The sequence below is a fragment of the Podarcis pityusensis genome, assembly GCF_964106645.2.
Source record: "Podarcis pityusensis genome assembly, chromosome: 11".
In the NCBI taxonomy this organism is placed as follows: Eukaryota; Metazoa; Chordata; class Lepidosauria; order Squamata; family Lacertidae; genus Podarcis; species Podarcis pityusensis.
Window position 1 is genome coordinate 1,762,310 of NC_138036.1, and position 23,107 is coordinate 1,785,416.

The window sequence follows — 23,107 nt, forward strand, 5'->3', positions numbered from 1 at the left end:
ACCTATTTATCTACTTGCACTTTGACGTACTTTCGAACTGCTAGGTTGGCAGGAGAAGGGACCGAGCAACGGGAGCTCACCCCGTCGTAGGGATTTGAACCGCCGACCTTCTGATCGGCAAGTCCTAGGCTCTGTGGTTTAACCCACAGCGCCACCCGCATCTAGACACTTACAACTTTCAGATAACCTACCGCATAGATATGACCCAGAGTCACCCATGGAACCGAGTTTGGGGATTTTCTTCACGAACTAGTTTGAATCGGGGTATGGTCTGCACCTACAGATCTGTACACCAAATCTGGCGACCATCTGGGTCATCTTATGATCTTTGCCTAAGAGGAAAAGGTCAAATTTTTGCTTTTCCGGGAGGTCAGCGAGCCTCACCAACAGGGGATCAATGGTCTCACTCCGTGCCTCTTCATAAAAGGGACATCTAAAGAACAAGTGCTCTGGGCTTCCTATCTCCCCCAATGAACAGGTGCAAAGTTGCTGAGCATATGCGACTTTTTTAAAGGATCCTTCCAGGACCGGCGAGGGCAGAGCTCAGCTTCTGGCGAGTGTAAAAGCCCTTCTTGCATTTTTGGATACGAGAAAGAAGAGATGTGCTGCCGGTGGACTTTTTTGTTTAGAGACAAGGCAAGTAAGAGGCAACATGAAGAGGTTCATAAATTTGCGCACGGCATGGAGAAAGTAAATAGAGAGGTTTTCTCCCTCTCTCTCATAATTCACAGAAATCCTATGAAGTCGGAAGATTCAGTATAGGTAGGTCCCGGGCAGGGGGGACCAATTTAAAATACAGGTTAAAATGCAATTTAAAATGCAACCTCATTTTAAAAGTAGCTCATCAATCAAAACCATAAGGGGAGGGAAGCATAAGGGTCAGACTGAGTCCAAATCAAAGGCCAGGCGGAAAAGCTCTGTCTTGCAGGCCCTGTGAAAGATGTCAAGTCCCGCAGGACCCTAGTCTCTTGTGACAGAGCGTTCCAGCAAGTTGGGGCCAGTACTGAAAAGGCCCTGGCCCTAGTTGAGACCAACTAACCACCTTGCGACCTCCAAAATGTTGTCATTTGTGGACCTTAAGGTCCTCCGCGGGGCATACCAGGGGAGGTATGAGAGAATTGTAGAGTTGAGAGGAAACAGAGAGTCATCTGGCCCAGGAATCGCAACTAAAGAATCCCAGGCAGACGGCCATCCAAACTCTGCTCCGAAACCTCCAATGAAGGCAGTGTCAGATTTAGGGTGGCCTGAGCAGTTCTCCTGCAAAGGGTACCAAGCCGAGGAGGCGCAAAAGATGCCACGACTAGAACGCAGCGCACTTGAGAGCATGCGCAGAGTGGAAGACGAGAGGGAGGAGGGCATGGAAATAGGAACTATTTAGTGGCAGGTGCCAAATTTTGTCCTCTGCCACCTTCTGAGGGAGCCTGCACCAAGTCGGAGCTGGTGCGACGGACCTTCCCGAGTTCCTCCTGACTCCTGCTGCTGACTTTGCAAGGAGAGTTCACCCGCTTGGTGCTTGATCTCATCGCGAGGAGAATCCGCTCCATTGCGCCACGACCTACAGGGCCACGGGATTCTCTTTGGCGGGGCTGAAGTGCCTCTTAAGAGAGCCTGAATCCGGCCTCAGTGGCGAGGTGCCCCTTAATGAGAGCCTCTTAGCCAGAAAGCTCAGCGCTCTCAAGCCCAGGACTCCTGGGTCCAGAGCTGATAATTGCCACTTGGAGGGCCCTCGACAGCCACTTCTGCGGCCTTGGACAGCTGCTTGAGGGAAAAGCGAAGCCTTTTATCTGCATGACTGATGGCTCAGCCCTCGAGTGCCGGTCTCGCGCACATGTGTGTCATATCACCGCCACTTCCCTCCCCCTCAGCCGCAACCGGCAGCAAAAGGTCAGCGCCGTTTCTCCGCCAGGATACAGAACGGCTGCAAATTCCCTCCTTTCCATCACAAACCCAGAAAATGGAACTGCACCCCCAAGAGTGACAAAGAACTCCTACTCTCACTGGAGAAAGGCAAAACGCCCCCCTTCTGAGCATGGTGGAACAGATGGTCTCCCTTGGGTGGGCTCTCCGTCCTTGGAGGTTTCTAAGCAGAGGTTGGATGGGCATCTGTCAGGGATGCTTGAGCTGAGATTCCTGCATTGCAGCGGGTTGGACTAGATGACCCCAGGGTCCCTTCCAACTCTACAGTTCTTTGATTCTATGTTGGGGGTGTCAGCAAGCAGTAATTCAGGAACTGTGGTAAGTCACTGGTGCAACTGAGTGGGGGTTGGGCACTCGGTTTGCCCAGCTCCACATGAGACCTGCACCCAGTAAGATTGAGTCCCGGGCCCTAAGGAAGTCAGATTCTCCTCCCCCAGGGCCAGGGCCTTCTCAGGGATGGCTCCAAACTGGTGGAATGCTCTGTCCCATGAGACCAGGGCCCTTCAGGATTTAACTTCCTTCCGCAGGGCCTGTAATAAGACAGAACTATTCCTCCTGGCCTTTAATTTGAATTCAGCCTGATCTTTTATTCCCCTTCCTTCCCTCCTTCTCCCCTTTTTATGAAGATTACCCGCTCTGGGATCCCACAGCTAATTCTCCCCTGGTCTCCTCGCTGGCCCTAATAGGACTAATTTAGCCAGCTAGCCCTGGTGATCATCTAATGTTTATTGGATGGATTTCCCCCCTAAATTGATTTTTGAATTCTGAATTTATTGTTATTCACTGCGGGAAGGGAAGCTACAGGGAACTGGGCAGAGGGCCTTCTCGGTAGTGGCACCTGCCCTGTGGAATGCTCTCCCATCAGATGTCAAGGAGATCAAGAACTACATGACTTTTAGAAGGCATCTGAAGGCAACCCTGTATAGGGAAGCTTTTAATGTGTGGTGTTTTATCATGTTTTTAATATTCTGTTGGGGACTGCTCAGAGTGGCTGGGGAAACCCAGCCAGATGAGCAGGGGATGTCTGTCTGTCTGTCTGTCTAAATAAATACTTTGCCACTGTGGTATGCCCTTCCCAAGGGAGAGATTAAAACCCAACCACTTGTGAGTTTACAGAAGTGGAGGAAAACTAGGCCTTGCCAACGGGACCTGCAACAAAATGTTGCACTTGGGAGAGCTGCTTGGGTGGCAGCCAGCCAGCCAGCCAGCCACTGGTGCCCATCCCAGGATACTCTATTCCATTTCCCCCACAATTTCTAGCTCCCGGCAATGATCAGCCAGCATTCTGTGGTCCATCAAGGTACTGTTAAAGGTAAGGGGTAAAGGGACCCCTGACCACTAGGTCCAGTTGTGACCGGCTCTGGGGTTGCGGCGCTCATCTCGCTTTATTGGCCGAGAGAGCCGGCGTACAGCTTCCGGGTCATGTGGCCAGCAGGACTAAGCCGCTTCTGGCGAACCAGAGCAGCACATGGGAATGCTGTTTACCTTCCTGCTGGAGCGGTACCTATTTATCTACTTGCACTTTGACGTACTTTCGAACTGCTAGGTTGGCAGAAGCAGGGACCGAACAACGGGAGTTCACCCCATCACGGGGATTTGAACCGCCAACCTTCTGATCGGCAAGTCCTAGGCTCTGTGGTTTAACCCACAGCGCCACCCGCGTCACTGTCAGGGTTGTGTTTTTTGTTTTTTAAAAATGTGGTTTTATAAAGTTGTCTGCTCTTTTATTACATAAACCACATGTTGAGCTTTCGGGGAACAGAAGTCTAGAAAAGAGAGTGACTGGGGACTTTGGTGCCATTTGTTTTCTCAGCTCACCTCTGAATCTTTCGCAACTTGTCAACGCGGAGCTAGGGTGCCTGGAACGGAATGCAAGCTTTCAAATCATTTCCTGCCAGTACTAACAGAAACGGTAAGTTTGCTTCCCAAGATTTAGAAAAGCAAACATTTCTGAAACCCAATAATGTAAGTCCTTGGGTAGTTCCTCTGCCCCAGGCCCACTGAGATGAATGGGAGCGGCAAAAGGGCATAGCAGGAAACTTTCCTGGCGAATTGTGCCCTAAAAAGGAATTGGCCTTGTTTGCTGCAGCATCACATTGCTGGCTCTTTTTCAGCTTCATAGCTTGAGCAAACCTTGAGGCACTCTCTAAAGTGGCCAGTTTGCTTTAATCTCGCACGTGCTTCTTACGCACAGGAAAAGAAAAATACTTCACAGTTGTCCTTGATTTAATTTCAATTTGTTGCTTTGAGCATGGCTTCCCCCGCTTTATTACCAAGACGGTCTTGAATTTAATTACTGCTTCGCCCCACGTACCTCCTTGCCAGACCCTCTCACTGAAACAGGAGAGCTGAACCTCAGCGAGGCTGAAAGGAGCGGAGAGCCTTCCTAAGTTTCTTAAGAATTGGATGAGAAACGCATCACACGGTACATTGCAATCTTGGGATGTGGCAAAACACCAGCAGCATTGCTAAGGTGAACATCAGGCTGCCTCTGAGTTTGCAGATACAGGCTCAAGTCTTGCCAGTTGTATGTTCTGCATACTGAGTCAAGTGTTGTTCTGGAAACAGCACAGTGCAGAGAAGAGGAAACTGACTGTCCAAAATTTAACAGCGCAGTCAAACCTGTGAACTGGGTTCACTCCGCATCTGGTTGGAAGATGATGAACTTGCATTGTGCAAGGATCAAATGAGCAAAGGCAGCAGCAGGGAGAAAAAGTTCTTCCTTTCTGTTCATCTTCATTTCTCCTCCGTCAAACGGCCACAGAAGATGATGAAGCAGCCACTCAGACTCCTCTTTTCTTTCCGTCACAAATGCCCAGGGGTTTTTTTGGGGGGGGGGGGCAGGGAGAGAGATGTCATCCAATTTCATCAGGATTTCAGACTTAGCATCTCAAAGCCCCTGTCCAAATTCGAAAATTAATGAGGGAGCTTGCAAAGAGCACACAATCCGCTTGGAAATGTCAGTTCCAACACTTTGGGCTTCTGTCTGCCATGATAAGGAACGTTAAGATGATGATGAAGAATTTGATTCCAGGAAAGTGTCTTCATCAAATCGGAGGAGGGGCATGGAGAGTGTCTCTGGAAGGTTTCCCAGGAACTCCAGAGCTTATTTTGAATATCAGAGCTGAAGCCTTTGAGATGGTGAAATATACTCGGAGTTGAGAGTGGATTTCATGCTCTTTATTCAGCTCATAGTAGTGAGGAATGGAAGTTCCCCCAAAATATCTGCTTTATATACATTATTGACACAATGGGCCCCACGTGATTGGCTAATTCCGGGATTCTCCTGTAGGCCAATCAGGTTGCGGATTCACTTCCACCCGGAGTTGGATTGGGTGGCTCCTGTGGACCAATCAGACTGCTGCCTTTTGGATCCTATTCAACTCAGTACATAACAGATGGGATAATCAAGACAAGGGGGTTATCTGAGCACGCTGGAGTATCATAGACTCATAGAATGGTAAAATTGGAAGGAACCCAAGAGCCACCTAGTCCAGCCCCCTGCAATGTAGGAATCACAGCTAAAGCATCCTTTGCAGACAGCCACCCCACCTCTTCTTAAAACCCCCCAAGGAAGGAGAGTCCACCACCTTTGAAGGAAGTCTGTTCCACTGTCTTAACAGCTCTGGCCACCAGAAAGCTCTTCCTAAGTTTGAGTTGGAAACACTTTTCTTGTCACTGGAAGCCCCTGAGTTCAGGTCCTACCATCTAGATCAAGCTTGCTTCCTCTTTGGCAGGCATAGGCAAACTCCAGATGTTTTGAGACTACAATTCCCATCATCCCTGACCACTGGTCCTGTTAGCTAGGGATGATGGGAGTTGTAGTCCCAAAACTCCTGGAGGGCCGAGTTTGCCAATGCCTGCTCTTCAGTCACAGCTATTAGAGAGGGAGTGCAGTTTTCCTTTCCACACTAATGGGAGGATGTTCCTGCACCGAGATGGTGATTATGAGGATGATTAAAATGTGTAGATCTCACAGCATAAAATTACAACCTACATTTTGTGGCTTCATGGCTGCAGTCCCATCTTCAACACACCCTCATGTTCCTCCAGCCAGCAAATTTTGGAGTGATGGGTATGTGCACTGGGAAAGCCCTTTCAGGTATGTGCGTTTATTGTAGGATTGTAATCTTGTGGGAGTCTAGGAGGTTATAAGAGGGACTCTTGGGAGAGTTCGGCAATGTTCCTGAACACCACAGGAGGGGAGAGTGTGCTTGCCCTTGCTAGCTCAAATCCCTGTGAGAATTGAGCGCTGGACTAGATGGGCCTCATCCAGCAGGCTATTTTTGCACTCTTAGGTTCTCAGCTGTCACGAGGAAGCGTTGCCTGCAGCTAATGCTTGCTGTCGTGGGCACCATTTTGACTCAGCGCCTTCGTCTCTCGCTCCTCTGAACGAAGCTTTCCAAAGTGACAGCTTCCACCGGTCAGAGGGAAGCAGTGCGAAAAAGACATCTCCCCAAACCGCCAACCTCTCCACACAGAAACCCAAATGGTGCCTGTACAGAAATACAAATATTGAGGCTTCACTCTGGATCTTTCTATTTTTGAGGAACAGAAGGAAAAGCGGGGGGGGGGGGGGAGAGATAGTAGAACCCAATTGCACCTTTTGCAGGGGTTCGGTTCCAAGAATTCTGTGTGCACATGAATATTGCGCATACCCAAACCGTCAGTGCCACCCTGCACCTAGCGGGTGTGGAAGAGAGAGAGAGAAAATCTCTAATCACCCCAGAAAGCTTAAAAGCGAAGTGGAGAGCTTAAAAAGCTCTTTCAAAGATGGCCAGATTAGTGGCAAAAATAAGAGACTCTTCTTTGTGGAAGAGTGGAGATCCTTTTTTGGACTATCTGTGAAAATCTTATAAAGGTAAAGGTAAAGGGACCCCTGACCCTTAGGTCCAGTCGTGGCCGACTCTGGGGTTGCGGCACTCATCTCGCTTTACTGGCTGAGGGAGCCGGCGTACAGCTTCCGGGTCATGTGGCCAGCATGACTAAGCGGCTTCTGGCGAACCAGAGCAGCGCACGGAAACGCCGTTTACCTTCCCGCCGGAGCGGTACCTATTTATCTACTTGCACTTTGACGTGCTTTTGAACTGCTAGGTTGGCAGGAGCAGGGACCAAGCAACAGGAGCTCACCCCTTTGCAGGGATTCAAACCGCCGACCTTCTGATCAGCAAGCCCTAGGCTCTGTGGTATAACCCACAGCGCCACCCGCATCCCTCGAAAGTATTATAGTCAAATGAAATTGCAGGCAGGACTTGAGATACAAGCAAAAGAATGAGAATGAGGAAGGAATGTAGGGTAGGATATATGTTACATTTAAGGTAGCCGATAAAGGATTTGAACAGAAACATCATGGAAGAAGGGGTGGGATGGGAAGTCAACATGTTACGGGACTATGGTATGGAAACGGAATTGAACTTGTTAAATTGTATGAAAATCAATAAAGCATTATTTTGGGGGGTGGGGCTCTTTTCGTGCAGGGTAGCTGTCTGCCTTGCTGGAGGGGGGGGGGCAAGGCCCTCTCAGCATGCCAAATCTGGAAGCCTAGAGATGCCCGTGTGAGATCCCACAGGATCTCCAAAACACCCCAGAGCTGATTCAACCCCTGGAAATGTCTCCCACCTGAAACCCCAGAGGGCTATTGCTCCCAGTCAGTGGAGAATACTGGGCAAGGCGGACCAGCGATCCTCTGTACCATTCCTTTCCCCCTTTCCTTCCCCACATGTACCCAGATCAGCTGTGCAACACACACACACACACACACACACACACACACACACACACACACACGGTCCTCTCTCTCCCTTCCTGCAACTTCTTCCTGCCCCTCCAGCCCAAGAACAAACCATCTCTGGCGGCCTTGATTTGCTAAATCAACTCTCTTTCAAGGCCACCTGTAATAACGGCGGCATGGAAAATTGACATTCCTCCTGCTTCTCATCAGGCCCGGCACTGTTTGTTTGTGAATTAATAACTCTGATGCTCCGCTGAGTTATCGATCTCCCCCTCTCCGCACAACGGCAAAATGCAAAAGAACAAATTAATGAGAAGATGATGGCAAAGCTCTAATGAACTTGCGCAGAGTCGATCAACAGGATCAGGGCAAGGTATCTGCGGCGGCAGGCGATGGGGAGGGGGCGAGGAAAGGGAGCCCAAAAGAAATCTGGGTTCGGACTTCCCAAAAATGTGGGACGCCGAAGGAAAACATCTGGCCTCTCCTTTGTCCTCAAAAATGCTGGGGAAACTCAAGGGCTAAGAGAGACTGAGTGACAGAGCAGGATGTCCTGGGTTCAGGTTTACTCTTGGGTCTGAAATCTGGGTGGATCTGAAATCTAGGATTGCAGACAGTGAGGTCAGAAGGAAAGGAAATGGAGAAAAGGAGAGACTATCACCACAGACAAACCTAGACAGCATCTTAAAAAGCAGAGACATAACCTTGCCAACAAAGGTCCGTATAGTTAAAGCCCAGTAGTGATGTATGGAAGTGAGAGCTGGACCATAAAGAAGGCTGATCGCCGAAGAATTGATGCTTTTGAATTATGGTGCTGGAGGAGACTCTTGAGAGTCCCATGGACTGCAAGAAGATCAAACCGATCCATCCTTAAGGAAATCAGCCCTGAGTGCTCACTGGAAGGACAGATCCTGAAGCTGAGGCTCCAAGACTTTGGCCACCTCATGAGAAGAGAAGACTCCCTGGAAAAGACCCTGATGTTGGGAAAGATGGAGGGCACAAGGAGAAGGGGATGACAGAGGACGAGATGGTGGGACAGTGTTCTCGAAGCTACAAACGTGAGTCTGGCCAGACTGTGGGAGGCAGTGGAAGACAGGAGTGCCTGGCGTGCTCTGGTCCAGGGGGTCACGAAGAGTCGGAGACAACTAAACGACTAAACAACAACAATCGCCACAGATGCTCATGGTTGCTCCTTGGCGGATAGAGCATTCTGAGAACAGTCTGCCTTGATTTTTTGCATTTATATCCCACTTGTTTTTTTTTTTTTATTCCAAGGAGGTCTAGGTGCTGCACGTGGCTCTCCCACCCTCCTCATTTAATCCCACAACAGCCCTGCAAGGCAGGCTGGTCTGAGAGAGGCAGTGACTGGTCCAAGGTCACGCCCAGGGAGGGTCAACCTGGTCTCGCACCTGGAGCCAGTCATGACTCAACACCACGGAAATGTGGCTCTGTGGGTTGCAGTGCAAATGCCGCTTCTGAAATGGGCACAAGATATAGGTCACAACATTATGAAGGAAGATTGGGAACAATTATGGAAAACTCATTTAAAATTTACAGATTGTTCCCTATTGAAGGAGAATTACATGAAGATGTTGTGCAGTTGGTACACAACACCAGTGCAGTTAGGGAAAATGTACAAAACTAGTTCAAATATATGTTGGAAGTGTAAGGAAAAGGAGGGGACATTTTATCATATGTGGTGGGATTGTAACGTAATTTTAAAAAATTGGAAAATGATGTACAATGAATTGATGAAAATGTTCCATTTAACATTTGTTTAAAAACCTGAGGCATTTTTGTTGGGGACTGGGGGGGAAAGACCTGCCAAAAAAGTTGAAAAACATCTTCATGTATGCGACAACGGCCGCAAGAGATCTGGTAGCACAAGGATGGAAGACTGAAGAAACCCCAACTAAATAATCATGGCAAGAAAAATTGACGGACTATGCAGAACTGGCAAAACTGACATATAAGCTACGGGACAAGGATATCTGTGACTTTAAAGATGAATGGGAACCCTTTACAAAGTATTTGAAGACGCAACAAAGCGAACTGGACTCCTTGGCAGGTTTTGAATAAACATTCACAAACTTTTTATTGATAATAATCAGCTAAATAGTTTGAGGATCTATACAACTTTGTAACATGCAGAAAACAGCAGTCTCAGAGAAACCAAAGACTTGAACTGAGGGAAGTCAGGGGTGTGGGTGTGGGTGAGTTTTGTGTGGGAAGGTGGGGGGAAGGAGGAAAAATGGGGGGGGGGGGACAAGGATGATATGTTTTTGGATAATATGGCTTGTTTTAATTTTGAATAAAAAACTTTTTTAAAAATGCTGCTTCCCAGTCTTCCTTCCCAAGAGAGCCAAGCCAGGGTCTGATCCTGCAACTGTCTCCATGCAAAGCTACGGGCACTGGCTATTCTTCTACCTCTCTCCACGGCATAGTGTTGTGAACCGGGATATTCAAATCTGACAAATGCGAAAGATCAGAAAAGAGACGGGCTTCTTTGTGTTGGTGAGAAGATGAAAGTTCATTTGTCTCAAATTAGGCCTAATATAAATGAGATTACCGGCAAAAGCAAGCTCACACCTCCAATACGTACGACGGCCATCTGTCCTGGATGCTTTAGCTGAGATTCCTGCATTGCAGGGGGTTGGACTAGATGACCCCAAGGTCCCTTCCAATTCTACAATTTTATGATTCCATGATACGTAAGAGGCTTATAATTTGGGAGCAATTCTTATGTTCTTACGTAGCTGCATTGTTTTCTACTTTGTGGGTGCCCCGTGGTCATACTATAAAGCAGTTGTGTTCTGCGTTGTAAACCGAGCACTGCTAGGAGTTGCTTCTAATTGTTTTCCGATGAATAAAATAATAGGGACGGCACGAGCAAATTCTGAAAGTGAGGCCCAGAGAAGGAAGTTTGAGAACCGCTGGGTGTGCAGAGATCCTAGGGGACGACAGGGAGAAGAAGCCCGCGAGAGAGTCGCTCTTTGCTGCCAATTCTGCCGGCTTCCCTTTGCAAATCGCGTAATTTTATACTTCTCTGCGCAGCAGTGAGCCTCCGGCAAGCGCCGGGCCTGCTGAGTTCGCTCTCCTCTGCAGAGAGGACCTCCTCACATCGATTATGTGCAGAGACAGGTGTGCGCCTGTTGCATTTTCCACCAATTGAAGCGACAGAAGGACACCTTCCATCTCCCTTTGCACAGGCCTGCCGCGAGGCCAGATGGGGCTCTTCGGAGGAATGGCCCCCGCCGGCAACTCTCGCAGGACCCTTTAGAATCACAGAACCATTGGAGTTGGAAGGGAACCCCGAGGGTCATCTAGACCAACCCCGTTTGCAAAGCAGGAATTCCAACAATTCCTTCTAAACTGCTCAGGAACCTGCAAAACCCAATTAAACCATAACAGGATGAGTGTACCGGCTGACCACAGGTAATGATGCCACTGTCACCTCCATAGAAAAGAAATAAAATTATTGCCCTTTGGCGAAGCCACCCCAGACTCAGCACCCTGTCAAGTGAGGGCAGGTGACAAGGGGTGATGTCAAGGGCAAGTTAATGGCAACATTACCTGCCCTGAAGCCATGTAAATTTTACTTATTTCTTTGTCAATACATTTATATCCCACCGTTCCTGAAAGAAATCAAGGCGGTGAACATGGTTCTCCTCCCTATTCAACCCCCACAACAACCCTGTGAGGTAGGGCAGGCTGAGAGGCAGCGACCTGGCCCAAGGTCACCCCTTTAGCTTCATGACCAAGCCAGAATTCGAACCCTGGCCTCCCAGGTCCTGGTCAGCCGCTCTAGCCACTGCACCGCCCTGCCTCTTGCCATCCTTCCTAGCTATTCCTTCTCCGTCACATCAAGCCTGTGCTTTTGCTTTCCTCTGTGTTTCCCTAACCACTATGCCGCACTGCCTCTCTGCGTAAAATGGGGAGGGGGCTGCTGTAAGCGAATGAAATTATAAATCCTACTGGCGCAAGCCAACTAGTGCAAGAGAAGGGTGTAAGAAAATAGCACAGGCCCTTAAAACATTCTTCCTCCTTCCCCTGGGGGCGATTTAAATGACCCCCTCTCTGGACAAGCTTGCAAGGTACATCTCTTGGCCAATCCTTCCTTCCCTCTGCCTTGCTCTCCTCCAGTTTCTCTTTTCATCTTATTCACATTTCCTATCTGTTAAGAGATTTCCTCTGCCCCTCCTGGAGGAATCGGGCCAGTTAAGAAACACTAATGTAAAGCAAATAAGGAATGCCTTTCGGGGGAATCGCAGCCTCCCCAACAGCAATCAAACTTAAACATGCCATTTACCAGGCCCGGCCGAAGGAACCTCTCGCTGCACAGAACTTGGCTGCTATCGCTGCACCGCTCATTTGCAGAGTGCGGAGAGAGGCCGTAATTTTTCTGCCCTCAAACAATCCCAGAGTCTCCGTCCGCAATAAATTAAGTGAATTTGGCTTGTCCTGGTGGAGTTTGGATTCGCAACGCGGTGGGAGAAGAACGGCTGGGTCATGAAGCATAGCATGCGTGTGGGGGACGTCCGATAAACGTGGAGGAGCAGAAAGGGCCTGAGAACAGAGAAGTCTGGAAATCTTAGTAACGGGGGGATCCCAGAGGTCATCCAGCTCAATCTACCACCTACATCCCGCAACGGCTGATACAAAAGAGTCCTTGGAAAAACCGAGCCTTCCATAGTTCAGGTGAGATTTGACCGCATTTCTTGCTGACTAGGAAATGCCAGCCTTCTCACTAGATCAGCGGGCGGAATGTGGCCCCCCAAGCCTCTCCATCTGACCCTCAGGAATTTTCAGAGGCCACACCCCTTCCAAAGCCAAGCCCCCTGTCTCCAGGCCCCACCCCTCAAAGGCCCCACTCTGCCCCACCTTTGCCTGACTGCAAATGTGTCACTGAACTGCGATAATGTCTGGATGAAGAGATGATGGACCCCAGCTGGAGTCCTGTGTCCAATCCTGGGGCACCCCAGATTAAGGAGATTGACAAGCTGGAAGGTGTGCAGAGGAAGGTGACCAAGATTGTCAAGGGACTGGAAACCAAGCCTGATGAGGAATGGTTGAAGTTAAAGCTATGGTTTTCCCAGTAGTGATGTATAGAAGTGAGAGCTGGACCATAAAGAAGGCTGATCGCCAAAGAATGGATGCTTTTGAATTCTGGTGCTGGAGGAGACTCTTGAGAGTCCCATGGACTGCAAGAAGATCAAACCGATCCATCCTTAAGGAAATCAGCCCTGAGTGCTCACTGGAAGGACAGATCCTGAAGCTGAGGCTCCAAGACTTTGGCCACCTCATGAGAAGAGAAGACTCCCTGGGAAAGACCCTGATGTTGGGAAAGATGGAGGGAACAAGGTGAAGGGGACGACAGAGGACGAGATGGTGGGACAGTGTTCTCGAAGAGGCCAGCATGAGTTTGACCAAACTGCGGGAGGCAGTGGAAGACAGGAGTGCCTGGCGTGCTCTGGTCCAGGGGGTCACGAAGAGTCGGATACAACTAAACGACTCAACAACAACATGAGAGCCATCTTCAAATATCTGAAGGGCCGTCACATGGGAGAGAGAATAAGGTTGTTTTCTGACCCTCTTGAGGGTAGGAAACGATCCAATGGCTTAAAGTTCCAAGAAAGGAGATTCCAGCTAAGCATCAGGAAAAACTTGGTGACAGGAAGAGCTGTTTGGCAGTGGAATGGTCTCCCCCTTGGGATGTGGTGGACTCTCCTCCCTGGTGTGATGGCCTGGGTCTCGGGTTCGGACTCGGAGCCAGAGGAGACTCAGTCCGCACCGGATCCTTTGCCTCAGGCAGCATCTGAACCAAGTCTGGGGCCTGATCCTGAAGAGTCCCAGTCTGCACAGGTTCCCCTGCAACAAGCACCAGCTGGGCCAAGTCAGGGGCCTGAGCCTGCCCTGGCTCTAGATGCAGGGATGACCTCGTTGCCTCCAGCTGGGCCATCACTTACAGCTGCTCCACTACCGGTTGGGTCAGGGGAGGCTGAGGCGGCCCCTGAGTCGAGTAACCCACCGACGTCTCCAGAGCTGCAGGGACTGAGGTCTGAGAGAAGGAGAGACCTGAGTACTCCCAGGAGGAGTGCTCACCTTTGGGCAAGACAGGGAAGTGAGTCGCCGGGGGATTAGGACCGGCCGTTACCCTGACAACGATAAAAGGCTGTCAGACCCTGGTCCAGATTGAGGGAGCAACATTGCTGTATGCCAGATCCTACCTGAGATCCTGTACCTGTCCTTGCCTGGTTCCCTGCCTCGTGTCCTGCCTTGGCCCTGTCGGACTGACTCCCAGAGGAACCTTTGGATTCTGGACCGGTCCTGGACTGCGTTTCATGGGTTACCCCCGGGCCCAGCACACCTTGGAGGTTTTTAAACAGAGGTCAGGTGGACACCTATCAGGGATGCTCTAACTGAGATTCCTGCATTGCAGAGGGCTGTACTCAGGTCCCTAACTACTCTAGGATTCTATGAATGAGATGAACTCAGAAAGGAACATCCAAACTGACACCAATCCCTTATAGGAATGGGAACTACTCGCGATTCAGTTTTGACACATGGATACCAGCAGCAGTTCAATTCCAACATCACACCCAAGTGCCGTTTGTAGTCCAACAGCAGTCAAAGGGCGCTTAGAAGGTACATTCCGATTATGTATTGCTCCTCCTGTACTAATATCCTTTTTTATGAACTTCTCCCATGCTTTATGGATGAACGGCACCACTCCCAGCTCCCTATCCTTGGCAGATGGTGTGCTGGTATTTTACACGCACAAAGACGGTTGCGCTCTGTCCCAGGGGTCCTGTTTCACACTATTAAAGCGCTGTGATTAAAAAACAAAAAAAAACAAAATCCGTAGCTGTTGAAGCTCCGTAAGACAATTCTAAATTTGGCACTCCCCTCCTGCCTGTTCCAGGATTGTAAAACGCATCTAGTTAGGCCTCGTTATTTCACATGCAAATGCTGTGAGCCATTCATTGTGCTTCCATGGTGAAGACGTGAAGGCCCCTTACACTAAGCCAACCTACCAGCCCACTGAGAACCAGTATGTCTATCCCAAGTGGCAAGGGGAGAGGTGCACTCCCCAGACACCTTTAATTGGAGATGTCAGGGATTCGAACCCAGAACTCTTTGCACTCGACTACTGACCCGTGGGTCTCTTCTTCACGTAACTATGGAACTCACAGCTGCTGGAGACAGTGACGGCCACCAACGTGGATGCCTTTAAAAGAGAGTTGGACAAATTCCTGAAGGAGGAGAGGGCTAGCAAAGACTACGAGCCAGGGCCACTATCCCCTGTCTCTGTGGCTGGAGGCAGGGATGCTTCTGAAAACCAGTCGCTGGAAACCGCAGGAGGAGAAAGTGCTCTTGTGCGTAGGTTTCCCACAGGTATCTGCTTGGCCACTGTGAAAACAGGGTGCTGAATTAGTTGGGCCACTGCCTGATCATGCAAGCTCTTTTTATATTCCCACTGAGCTCGCTCAGCTTTCTCAGTTTTGAATGGACTGGTTATTGGAAGGAGGAAGGAAATTGATTTCCCTGTCCCCCAGCGGTGATGCCCTCCCACAGCAGGATTGGTGCATGATTGGAAGGTCGGCGGTTTGAATCCCCGTGACGGGGTGAGCTCCCATTGCTCTGTCCCAGCTCCTGCCAACCTAGCAGTTCAAAAGCACGCCAGTGGAAGTAAAGAAATAGGTGCTGCTGTGACGGGAAGGTAAACGGTGTTTCCGCGCTCTCTGGCACTCGACACGGCCCTCCGTGCACCAGAAGCGGTTTAGCCATGCCAGCCACATGAACCAGAAAACTATCTGTGGACAAACGCTGGCTCCCTCGGTCTGAATGCGAGATGAGCGCCACAACCCCACAGTCGCCTTTGACTGGACTGTCCAGAGGTCCTTTACCTTTTACCTTTAAGACACAGCCCAAGGCATTCTGAGATACAGTGGTACCTCGGGTTAAGTACTTAATTTGTTCCAGAGGTCCGTTCTTAACCTGAAACTGTTCTTAATCTGAAGCACCACTTTAGCTAATGGGGCTTCCCGCTGTTGCCAGAGAACAACTTCTGTTCTCATCCTGAAGCAAAGTTCTTAACCCGAGGTACTATTTCTGGGTTAGCGGAGTCTGTAACCTGAGGTACCATGTATTACCCACAAGTGGGCAGAAGCCCCCTTTCTTTTCCCAGGGCTGCGTAACAACCTCTCTGAAGAGCTGGCAAATGTTACTAGACGTCCCTGTTTCCTGGGGACAGTCCCTGGATTTACAAATCAGTCCCCTGACAAAATCCATCTATTTAGTAGGAAGTTGAAAAATGTGCCCGGATTCATTGAAAAAATCTGGTAACCTTACTTTGCCTTTACCTTTTTACCTAGAGCTTTGCCAACTTCCCACAGATAGTTCATCGTTCTCTAGGCTATATGGTCCCTTCAGTGAGGTCAAAAGGGGGGGGGGGGTCCTATCACCTGGGAAGCCCAGGACCTCCACGCACACTGCCCAAGCTTGTGTCCCAGGTAGGTCACTTTGGTGATGCTAATTTTATTTATTAATTTGAAGTCCATTAATGGGTTATCAAAAGGCATACTTTCTGGGAACTGGGTTGGGAAAAACTTGTGTGTTGCTGGGATGGGAACACTGTGAAGGGTGCGGGGAGAAGCAGAGGCAAAACCAAGAACAAGCCACCAACTATCCCTAATTTTGGATTGACAGAACATTTCCAACGAGGAGAAGGAAATCACTGTTGTTGTGTTTTGTCATGGGTTGCTAAGTCTTTCTCTGCGGTGTGTGAAACATTGAATCTACCAAATAAATTCTACCCTCTCATCAATAACCTCACAATGGAAACTAACCGCAAAATCCTTTTGGAGAAAGAAACATAAAAATTATCTCAGACCTCGTTAATAACAGATATTGATTGGCTTAAGTGCGAGTCTATGCGTGCGCATAAATTACACGATACAATCGATGGCGTTTTGCACTTCTCCCCCCCTATCAAATTGCATTATTACAAAATCCCTCTGAAATTACAAAAGCCCAACTAAGAACGCCCCTGCCGATTGACAAAGCACACTAAGTCATCTCTTTTATTGTTTCTTAAGTCTATTACAAGGGGAACAGGCGCTTTAAATCAACTTAACAAAGACAACAGCCCCAAAACAAATCCTGGGATCAAAATTAAGATTATTGAAGTTTACTAAGATATCATTTTTCTTTCTCAAGGTAAAGGGAATGGATGCAGCCACCGAAAACACATTACTGCACACCCCTCTGGGAAATTAATGTTTCTGAGCAACCCCCCCCCCCCCCAAGTCCCAACGGCGCCTGCACGGCCATCACTCCCGGAGGATTCGAAGCATAATGGGATCCTGATCACCCCTATTCTGCCACATGTGCCACTGATCCAAGAGGGTGCAGGACTGGGTGCCCTGGGGCAACGCACTACCCAAAAGACTCCAGGAACCTGCAAGAGGTGGGTTGCAGGAATTATCCTGCAGGGAGGGAATTTCTGCCCACCCCACAGATGGTTGGTGCAAAGCAGAAGACCTCCTGCATCTCCCTCTAAGCTGCCTGCAAAGACGAAGAATGCAAAAGCCAGAAGAGATCTCAGTTTATAGCAGAATGGAGCTCTGGAGAGAGGAAGGTTCTCCCCTGCAATTTTGCATTGTATGGCCCAGGAAGGTCAAGCGCAGAATTATTAATAATAAATAAATAATAATAATAATAATAATAATAATAATAATAATTTTTTATTTCTACCCCGCCCAACCAGCTGGGCTTCCCCAGCCACTCTGGGCGGCTTCCAACAGAACATTAAAAACAGAATAAAACTTCCCTATGCAGGGCTGCCTTCAGATGTCTTCTAAAAGTCAGATAGTTGTTTATTTCCTTGGCATCTGATGGGAGGGCGTTCCACCACCACCGAGAAGGCCCTCTGCCTGGTTCCCTGTAACTTCTTGCCGTGAGGGAACCGCCAGAAGGCCCTCAGTGCTGGACCTCAGTGTCCGGGCAGAATGATGGGGGTGGAGACGCCCCTTCAGGTATCCTGGATAAAAGAAACCCCTCTGCTAGCTCCTGATGCTCCTGTTCTGACCCTCCTGCCCCTGCAAACTAAGGATGCCAAGCTGTGTGGCAGCTCTGATGCTGTGCCCAATTGGCAAGCCCAGCCTTGGTGGGCTCTGGCAGTAACCCTGCACAATAAAAAGGTAAAGGTAAAGGTAAAGGATCCCTGGACACTTAAGTCCAGTCAAAGGCGACTATGGGGTTGCGGCGCTCATCTCACTTTCAGGCTGAGGGAGACGGCCTTTGTCAACAGACAACTTTCTGGGTCATGTGGCCAGCAGGACTAAACCGCTTCCGGCACAACGGGACACCGTGATGGAAACCAGAGCGCACAGAAACGCCATTTACCGTCCCGCCGCAGTGGTACCTATTTATCTACTTGCACTGGTGTGCTTTCGAACTGCTAGGTTGGCAGGAGCTGGGACAGAGCAACGGGAGCTCACCCCATTGTGGGGATTCGAACTGCTGACCTTCTGATCGGCAAGTCCAAGAGGCTCAGTGGTTTAGACCACAGCACCACCTGCATCCTCCTGCACAATAGGGCTGGGCAATATCATATTATATATCACCAGCTAAACATTGTCATATATATAGATCTGATGTCTGAAATAAAGATGGAGCTGTCGAAGCACTGGCAAGCTTCACAGTTTCCCCCACATTGTGATTCTTGTATAGCAAACACAGAAGCAGGATGATTCATGATACATTGCCGGGTCAAAAAATTATGAAACTGCTATCATGATATGGACTTCAGACCAGTTTGGGACAATATATTGATATCACCCTCCACACCATAACCAGAGACTACAGGCATTGCAGGAAGAAGGAGCCAAGCCGCACTCCAAGAGCTTAACGTTTATTATTTCACAATGCTATTTCTGCAGGACTTGTTAAGTGCAGGGATTTGGCAAACAATTACAGTATGTTAGTTAAAGCCGTATTAGAGAAGGGCTGACATTTTATGCGTGTGTGTAATATATATCTTTAGATGTGTAAACGCAAGCACATGTATAATTTACTTTCTTTGAGAGGTTTTGGAGAGGAAACTCCCAAGATAAACACAATGCAGAGAAAGTTTGAGGAAGGAAAAGAGTCCATCTCCAATTCTCCAGTCTGCTAGAAATATTTAAGAGTCAGCTAAATGGCAGATTAAGGAGAATGAGATGCAAAACATTTGACAGCTTTTCTTTTTTAAAAAAATAAAAATCATATGCTTTTGTAATCTGCCTACAAATGGATTTCTTTTCAGAGTTAGCTCAGGGAGTCCCATTGAAGATAAATCTGAGAGGCAATTCTTATTACAAAGTGTGTGTACATTTAAAACAAATGTTTACGAGGGTGGCTGATAAATGAATTTAAATAGAAAAAGCCAAATGCGAAAGTAATTTAATACTCAAACATACGGATGCAAATATTATCTTGCTCTTTCGGCTTTCTTGGGATCGACAAGCTCTTTCGTAAAAAATGTGAATCACGAAAGGGGAAACCCAGGACCAAAACCTTTCCTTCCAGAAGTGGATCCTTCCAGGAGCACGGCTGTATTCTCAGGCTCCCTACAGGCGGCCTAGGGAGACACATCTTTTTAAGAAGAAGAGTGACACAGTATTTAATTGACAGGCCCTTTCAAAGTGACAGTAAATAACACAGCATGTCTGCAGCAAAGTCGGAGGCTGCTGTGGATCAGCAACTAAAACTGATTTATTTTTTTTAAAGGAAAAATATGTTTCTCACAAGGCACAGTGTGAAGTGAGGCATTTTTGCCATTGTCCATCTCTGGACAATAGAGAGCCTCTTGAAGGCTAATAGCCTGAGGTTGCAACCAGGCAAGGGAATAAATGTTTGTGTGAGACTGCAGGCACGCGCGCGCGCGCACACACACACACACACGCAGAGAGAGAGAGAGAGAGAGAGAGAGAGAGAGAGAGAGAGAGAGAGACTGTCTGTCTGTCTCCCATGTCTCTGATTCAGTTTATTTGACTAGAGTGCTGGGTTCGGATTTGATACCCAGGTTCAGACACCTCGTCAGAAGCCAACAAGTATCTGTAATAATATTGCACCTACAGGGTGTTCAAAGCAGACACGATAAAATTTCAACCACTTGATTTAGTTTCTGCTAAATCACTGGATGAGTTCAGCTGCTGAACAGGGGGCCTTGTAGCCCACCCCCTTGGCCATGAATCCTAACCACACTCTCTCGCTGGATGCCCTGCCTGAGAGCTCAGGGGTTGAGCATCTGCCTTGCATTTCTTGGGTCTTGGGTTCAAGAGCCCATGTTGAGCTTGGTGGACCAAAGGGCACAGCTGAGCTGCAGAGTGTCTGCTTTGCACCCAGACTGTCCCAGATACAACCCCAAACATCTCCAGGTAGGGCTGGCAATGTTGCCTGCATAAAACATCGGAGACAGCCTCTGTCAGTCAAGTGTAGATAATAAATAATAATAATAATAATAATAATAATAATAATAATTGTCAGGGGTTCAGGAGCAGAGGCAAGGGCAAGGGAGGAAACAGAGAGCGAGGGAGAGGAGGCAGAAGAAAAGATGAGTGATGACGACGACCCGAGATCTCCGAGTCTTTCCAGTGAATCAGAAGATTCACAGAAAGGAGCACCAGTGGCCAGGGCAAGGGGGGAGCCTAGGGGGACACCCCAGGAAGATAGAGCCAGAGGGGACTCAGAGGGGAGCAGTTGGAAATCAGGACCAGCGTCACCGCCAGAGAGCAGGGAAGAGGAAGGGCGCCAGGGATCAAGCGCTGGCAGCTCACAACAGGGGGGAGGGCACGAGTCAGGAGTGGCCACACCTCCATCGGGGAGCGAAGAAACGGTCAGACGGAAGGTGGAAGGTTGGGCGCGCGTGCCAAGTTCAAATGCACAGGAAGGTGGCGCAGTAGGCAGCCCGGAAAGGGAGCCAGGTCCTAAAGCCCGTCGAAAGGAGGGAGAAGAGTCAGGGGGGTCAGCGTCAGCGTCAGAGGAATCCCGGAAGGAAGAGACCCCGGGGGGCAGAGGGACCCAGAGAAGAACAGTCAGGCGGAAAAGGTGGAGCAAGGCTAGGATATTAAGTTGGTGTACAAGGGGCGGAGACTCAGATGGAGCTTCGCCGATCTAACCATTAGACGTAGGGTTGCACGCAGCAGCTTGAGAATGGAAACTGTAACTCAATAAAGACTTTTATTTAATGATCGCTGGCTAGCGTGATCCTCTGTGAGCTAGGATCTGGAAGCAGCTCTGACAATAATAATAATAATAAAATTTTATTTATACCCCGCCCTCCCCAGCCAGAGCCGGGCTTAGGGCAGCTAACACCAATAAAAAAAAATCACAGTAAAAACATCATAGGGGGAAAAGAGGGGGGGGGGACCAATTTAAAATACAGGTTAAAATGCAATTTAAAATGCAGCCTCATTTTAAAGTAGCCGATAAATCAAGACCATAAGGGGAGGGAAACATAAGGGTCAGACTGAGTCCAAACCAAAGGCCAGGCGGAACAGCTCTGTCTTGCAGGCCCTGCGGAAAGATGTCCAGTACCGAAGGGCCCTGGTTTCTCGTGACAGAGTGTTCCACCACGTCGGGGCCAGTGCTGAAAAGGCCCTGGCCCTAGTTGAGACCAATCTAATCTCCTTGAGGCTCGGGACCCCCAAAGTGTTATTTGTGGACCTTAAGGTCCTCTGTGGGGCATACCAGGAGAGGCGGTCCCATAGGTATGAGGGTCCTAGGCTCATCTGTATGGGTACAAGGAAGAGTCCTACATTTCAGTCTTAAAGGCGACTGCAGCCAGGTGGATTTTTCCTGCCTGCGTCCAGACACCAGATCGAGGGGCAGGATATTCACAAGCAGCCAAATAAAGCAATCTACAAATGTTTCAGTTCCTGCCCGGCTCTTTTCATGCCAACGAACAGCATGCCAAAAGAACTTTACGTTTTGCCCCTCCAAAATACAGTAAGATAATAAGTGGTCTTCTGAATCAAGCCCTCAACATGTCTAATCTGCACCCTTCTAGGATGGAGGTCCATCTCCCGTTTGTGGGGATCCTGCAGCCAATTAATCAGCCCGCACAGAGCAATTCTGGACACGGGCAAAGCCGTCCTTTCAAAGTGCTGAATTCAGCAGATCTCTCCCCAAATGATTGCCATTAACATAACAAATGGCTTTGCCAAGGCCTATTAGACAATCCTATCCTGGTATTAAAAAAAGAACGAAATTAGGGGCAATTAATACCACAGTACATTCATGTCTCCCGTTTTTATGGCGATCAAAATTACTCCCAAGGGAGGAAGGAGCCCAGCTGGAACCCACTCAGCCTAGATCCATGCAGACCCTTCTGCAAGTGAAAAAGTGCTCCATTCATGGGAGAAAGTGGCCGAAAGTCTCTTTTTTGTGGGGCTTGGGAAGGAGAAATCCAAATCTTCGCTTAGCCACAAACCAAGCTTTTGCCTGGAGTCGGCTGTTAGAACATGCAAGAACCACAAACTGCACAATTCTGTCCCACTGTGTAGATGCAGCAATGGCCACTCGCTTTGATGGCTTTGAAAGAAAATTAGAAAGTTTACAACGTTAAGAACTTAAGAGCAAAAAAGAGGAAGCATTTGCCGACTTCTACGTAAAACACAGAGCTTGCCGATCTGAAGGTCGGCGGTTCGAATCCCCGCGACGGGGTGAGCATCCCTGACAACTGGGTCCTGCTAGCTAGGGATCATGGGAATTGTAGGCCAAAAACATCTGGAGGGGCGAGGTTGAGGAAGCCTGCTACAGGATATGGCAGGTATTAATATTGCACAGTCTAAAGTGCCTGGAAGCATAAGAGCTGACTCTTATGGGCCTAGACAATATTTTGGAAGAAAATATTGTCTAGGCCCATAGAAATACTATTCAATGTTTTACCTGCAGAACATTCTTCACAACAGAATGAAACCATCAAATGCACATCGAAGAACCCTAACCCTAACCCATAGAATATCTTGTGATGTCCAGAATAGGCTCCGCATCTTAGGAAATCTGAAATAATTCAAACAGACCCAGAAGCACATGTCTCTCTCTCCCCACAGCCCTGTTTACCTGGAGAGCTTCATTTACATCCTCACTCCACAGAATTGGAGAGAGAACAAGGAACCAATAGCAATTTGCAATTCAGTACCTCCATCACCTGATCTAAGGTTACACACTCATGTATTAGCTAGCAGGAGCTAATTATCAACTCAGCAAGAACTCAAAGTCCACTTAGAAAACTACTGTGGACAAAGCCCAATGTTAGCAACACACATTTTTAAACCACCATTAATACACAGGCGTTTTCATTTCAGTGTGAATTAAACCAATTATACTGGAGAAAGGTCTCTTCTTGGGAAAGCAATGGTGAAGAAAGGAGGAGACCCAGGAAAGAATAGTGGGGGGGGGGGGGGACATCCGAAA

The 23,107-nt window shown here is 48.7% G+C and overlaps 1 protein-coding gene across 3 annotated transcripts in view; it reads right to left on the minus strand.

The window, feature by feature from the left end:
- Positions 1 to 23,107, minus strand: part of CNTFR (ciliary neurotrophic factor receptor) — a gene marked incomplete at its 3' end in the record, with an annotated part of 431,249 nt that overhangs the window by 236,261 nt on the left and 171,881 nt on the right. The window lies entirely within an intron of this gene.